The sequence below is a fragment of the Schistocerca serialis genome, chromosome 10 (genome assembly GCF_023864345.2).
Source record: "Schistocerca serialis cubense isolate TAMUIC-IGC-003099 chromosome 10, iqSchSeri2.2, whole genome shotgun sequence".
In the NCBI taxonomy this organism is placed as follows: domain Eukaryota; kingdom Metazoa; phylum Arthropoda; class Insecta; order Orthoptera; family Acrididae; genus Schistocerca; species Schistocerca serialis.
This window is the reverse complement of record NC_064647.1, coordinates 248279176-248285175: the sequence shown is the minus strand read 5'-3', so window position 1 is coordinate 248285175 and position 6000 is coordinate 248279176.

Here is a 6000-nt window from a genome sequence, read left to right as displayed (position 1 = left end):
TCAACTGCTCTTCCAAGTCCTTTGCCGTCTCTGACAGAATCACAATGTCATCGGCGAACCTCAAAGTTTTATTTCTTCTCCATGGATTTTAATACCTACTCCGAATTTTTCTTTTGTTTCCTTCACTGCTTGCTCAATATACAGATTGAATAACATCGGGGAGAGACTACAACCCTGCCTCACTCCCTTCCCAACCACTGCTTCCCTTTCATGCCCCTCGACTCTTGTAACTGCCATCTGCTTTGTGTAAAGATTGTAAATAGCCTTTCGCTCCCTGTATTTTACCTATGCCACCTTCTGAATTTGAAACAGAGTATTCCAGTCAACATTTTTAAAAGCTTTCTCTAAGTTTACAAATGCTAGAAACGTAGGTTTGCTTTTCTTAATCTTTCTTCTAAGATAAGTCGTAAGGTCAATATTGCCTCACGTGTTTCAACATTTCTACGGAATCCAAACTGATCTTGCCCGAGGTCGGCTTCTACCAGTTTTTCCATTCGTCTGGAAATAACTCGTGTTAGTATTTTGCAGCTGTGACTTATTAAACTGATAGTTCGGTAATTTTCGCATCTGTCAACACCTGCTTTCTTTGGGATTGGAATTATTATATTCTTCTTGAAGTCTGAGGGTATTTCGCCTGTCTCGTACATCTTGCTCACCAGGTGGTAGAGGTTTGTCAGGACTGGCTCTCCCAACGCCGTCAGTAGTTCTAACGGAATGTCGTCTACTCCCTCGACCTTGTTTCGACTCAGGTCTTTCAGTGCTCTGTCAAACTCTTCACGCAGTATCTTATCTCCCATTTCATCTTCATCTACATCCTCTTCCATTTCCATAATATTGTCCTCAAGTACATCGCCCTTGTATAGATCCTCTATATACTCCTTCCACGTTTCTGCTTTCCCCTCTTTGCTTAGAACTACTAGAACATTCATAAATGTTAGGAAAAGTAATGAATCTGTAGCACACCCCAGTGGCACGCCCGAAGTTAGTTTGACCTCTGAAGACTCTCCGTTAAGGATGACATGTTGTGCTGTGTTTGCCAGAAACTCGTCAGCCCAGTCGCACACTTCGTCTGATATCCCCGTACGCTCTTAGTTCGTTCATTAGGCGGCAGAACTAATATATATCGAGAGCCTTCAGGATGAGACACTGCGTTATTATGTATGCCTTTATCTACTGCTTTCTGGGTCTCGTGCAGGAAGTGAGCACTATGCAATGTTGTTTTATGTGCCTACAATGAATATGGAATTCTTTGCACCTGATGTCCAGCACAGTAGCCAGTCCATTTGGGTGGGGCCGCCATGTACCCTGTTGGTTGTAGCCCCCTGACCACACAGGGATCGCTCTGCTGATGCCTGCCACATTAAACTCCCCACGTATGCCAAGCAGTAGATGCCCGTCACCCTGGGGCATCGGGACACCTGGAAATGGCCATCCCGACAGGTGGCCTTTCCTACGGCTGGGTGGCGCCTGTGGGGAGGGCCCCTGGTCGGAGTGGGTGGCATCAGGGCGGATGACGAGCGATGAAGCGTACCACGTCATCATTTGCTGGTGATCAAACGCGAGCAGTCTATAAGCGTACCAGGTCTCAGTAGAAGATGTATGTACAGTAGATTTAGGATCATACATTCCTAAATCATTCCCCTTCCTGGCCACACCATGGGAGAAACGCCAGGCTCAGGATGGCAGCGAACCTTATTCACCCTGGTACCTCTTATGTACGAGAGCTGATGCGGACTCCTTTGCCTCGATGAAGCCTCAGTTTTTTGTACAGCATTTAGGGGACAAGTTCTGGGAGGTGGAGGGCTTGTCCAAGATGCGGTCAGGGTCAGTCTTGACGAAAGTCCAGTTACAGGCATAACGCGGTTGTGACAAGCTGGGGGATGTTTTCGTCACCATTATGCCTAATTAGAGCTTAAATTTTGTCCAGGGTACTATATTCCGCAGGGATCTTCTTTTACAGTCCGACGACGAGATGCGCGCCAGTTTATAGCGACGAATTCATTTCATCCGACGCTTCCATTGGGGTCTGAGGGATAATCACGTTACCACCAGTGCCTTTACTTTGGCTTTCGACGGTGAAACATTACCCAAAAAGTTCAAGGTGATGGTCTATCGCTGTGCATCAAGCCATATATCCCTCCTCTGAGTGCTGGAAGTTCGGGCATATGTCTTCCTGCTGTACTTCCAGTATCACTTGTAGAGATTGTGGACCACATCCCAATACTCCATGTGCCCCACCTCCAATCTGTGTCATCTGTGGGGAGCATCATTCCCCTTGCTCACCAGACTGCAGGATTTTACAGCTTGAAAGGAAAATCATGGAGTACAAGACCCTGGACCGACTGACCTACACTGAGTCTAAAAGAAAATTTGAGCGCCTACATACTGTGGCTGTGACCTCTTATGCCACCGCTACGAGGTTGTAGCCCCATCAGTTCCATGAGTTCCAGTCGGTTCTCAGAGCCAGAAGACTACACCAGCCCCCTTGATGGCAGTGGGCACTTCTCTCTCTGTTGCTCCTGCACCACCTATCTCAGGAACACTGTCCCCCCAACCATCGGGGACACCAGTCCCCACTTCTCAGCTGGAGAAGTGTGGCTGAAGTGCCCAAAAGCAGCTGGTCATAGGGCTTCACAATCATCCTCCATCCCAGAGACAGAATTAGTGACACCCTCCCAGCCAGAGAAACCCAAGGATCAGCAAGAGAAATCCAGAAAGAAGACCCCAAAAACCAAGGGAATAGCTGTGGCACCCACACCACCACTACCTACAACCTCTGCATCTGAGGATGAGGTGAAGATTCTGGTGTCCACTGAGGACCTAGATCCCGCCAGACCCTGAGACACACTGGATATAGCCTGTTCAGGAAATAAGTCGGTGGCTGCAGGTGACCCTGAGGCGTAGACTGCCTGATTGAGTGTTTCATGCCTTCCCAGTCTCACGATCACGTCATCCTCCAGTGGAATTGCGGTGGTTTTTTCCACCACCTGGCTGAGCTACAGCGGACCCCTGCCCTTTGCGGCTACTGGGGATATTACAAGAGCCGTAGCGAATATAATAGAGTGTCAGGTGGAGTTTGCGTTTATCTCCTGTACTCGATATGCAGTGAACCTGTGACCCTTCGAACTTCTCTTGATGCTGTTGCTGTCAGAATATGGACGACGCAGGAAATAACTGTCTGCAAAATATATCTCCTTGCAGATGGGGCGGTACATGTGAAAGTATTGTCTGCATTGATTGATCAACTCCCTAAACCTTTCTTACTTTTGGGAGATTTTAACGCCCATACCCCTTGTGGGGTAGCACCATACTTACTGTCCGTGGCAGAGATATCGGAAATTTACTGTCCCAACTCGACCTCTGCCTCTTAAATACTGGGGCGTCCACATATTTCAGTGTGGCTCATAGAAGTTACTCGGCCATTGATTTATCGATCTGCAGCCCAGGACTTCTCCCATCCTTGCACTGGAGAGCACATGACGACCTATGTGGTTAGCGACCTCTTCCCTGTCACTCTCCCGGCGTCATGCCCATGGACGCCTACTCAGATGGGCTTTAAACAAAGCAGACTGGGTTGTCTTCACCTCTGCTGTCACCGTTGAATCTACCCTACAAGGTGCCATCGATGTTGTGATTGAGCAGGTCACTGCAACGATCGCTTCTGAAGCGGAAAACACGATCCCTTGTTCTGTAGGGTGACCCCAGCGAAAGACAGTCCCATGGTGGTCGCAAGAAGTCGCTGAGGCAATTAAAAGAGCGTCGGCGAACTCTACACTGACATAAGCGGCACCCTTCCCTAGAGCACCCGATAGCCTTTAAGCAGCTCTGTGCCTGCGTTCGCCTGCTTACGTGTCGACCGTTGGGTGCCATACGTCAAGTTTAGATGAAGATCAGACGTCTTTTTGGGCACCAGAGCTTAACAGCTTAACAGGTTAATATAAATGCCGTGTTATCTACCGAAGCAAACGCGATTGCCAAGCCCTTTGCTGACCACTATGCTCGAGGCTCTGCGTCGGAGAAATAACCTCCAGCCTTTCGCACTCTCAAACGGCGGCTGGAAGGGAAGTCCTCTCGTTCACTACACGCCACAGTGAACCCTATAACGCTCCATTTACAGAGTGGGAGCTCCTCAGCGCCCTTGCACATTGCCCGGACACAGCTCCTGGCCCGGATCAGATCCACCATGATTAAACATCTCTCATGCCTGACTACAAGCGACATCTCCTCGTCATCTTCAACCGTATCTGGTGTGGTGGCGTCTTTCCATCGCAATGGCGGGAGAGCACCATCATTCCGGTGCCCAAATCCAGTCAAAACCCACTTGATGTGAATAGCTACCGGCCCATCAGCCTCACCAACTTTCCTTATAAGTCACTGGAGTGTATGGTGTGTCGGCGGTTGGGACGGGTCCTGGAGTCACGTGGCCTACTGGCTCCATGTCAGGGTGGTTCCCACCAGCGTCGCTTCACCACTGACAATCTTGTGTCACTAGAGTCTGCTATCTGAACAGCTTTTGGCAGATGCCAACATCTGGTTGCCGTCTTTCTTGACTTACGTAAAACATACTCCACGACCTGGCGACATATGCGTGAGTGGGGTCTCCGGTGCCCGCTCCCGATTTTTATCCAAAACTTCCTGTGGCTCCGTGCTTTCCGTGTCCAAGTTGGTGCCTCCCATAGTTCCCTCCGTATTCGGGAGAATGGCGTTCTACAGGGCTCTGTGTTGTCTCTCTATTTTTAGTAGCTATTAAGGGGTCTAGCAGTAGCTGTAGGGCCGTCGGTCTGACCTCTGTATGTGGATGACTTCTGCATTTCGTACCTTTTTCCTCGAATACTGGTGTTGCTGAGCGGCGCCTCCAGGGAGCCATCAACAAGACGCAGTCATGGGCTCTAGCCCACGGCTTCCAGTTGTTAGTCGTGAAATCGTGTGTCGTGCAGGTCTGTCGGCGTCGCACCGTTCATCCAGAAACTGAACTTTACCTTCACGACGATCCACTCACAGTAGTGGAGACATATCGATTCTTAGGACTGGTTTTCGACCACCGATTGACTTGGCTACCTCACCTTTGTCAGCTTAAGCAGAAGTGCTGGTAGTACCTCAGTGCCCTCTGCTGCCTGAGCAACATGAACTGGGGTGCAGGTCACTCTACGGTGCTGCAGCTCTACAGAGCCCTTTTTCAATCCCGCCTTGACTATGGGAGTCTGGTTTATGGTTTGGGAGCACTCTCAGCGTTGCGTTTCCTCGAACTAGTGCACCACTGTGGCGTTCGCCTAGCGACGGGAGTTTTTAGAACGAGTCCGGTGTCCAGTGTCCTGGTGGAGGCCGGAATCCCTCCATTGCGGATCCGACGTGCACAACTGCACGCCAGTTACGTTGCACACATTCGTAGTTCTCCTGAGCATCCGAATTACCGTCTCCTTTTTCCACCCGTGGCAGTTCATCTCCCACATCGGAGGCCCAGGTCAGGGCTAACGAGTTCACGTGCGATCCCTTCTCTATGGAGTCCTTCCGTTTACCACCTCTGCTTGAGGTCCATTGACGTAAATCTGTGGTGTACACCTCGGCCGAAGCTTCGTCTGCACCTTCTGCATGATCCTAAGGACTCCGTTAACCCCGCCGCTCTCCGCTGTCACTTCCTCTCGATTCTTGACGTGTTCCGGGGCTCTGAAGTTGTTTACGCCGACGGCTCGATGTCTGATTGCCATCAGCCTATGTCCACAGAGCGTATATTGAACAGAATTCCTCGCCCGCTGGCTGCAGGGCTTGTGGCCATGTCTCGCGCTCTTCAGGACATCCGTTCCTGTTCTGGTGAGTCGTTTCTTCTCTGTTATGGCTTCCTGAGCAGCCTACAACCTATAGACCAGTAACTATACTCGCCATCCTTTGGTAGCGGAAGCCAGGAGTCCATGTCGGTCCTGGAACGGTCCAGAGCCTTTTTGTGGACCCCAGGACATGTCGGAATCCCAGGCAACGAACTTGGTGACAGGCTGGCCAAACAGG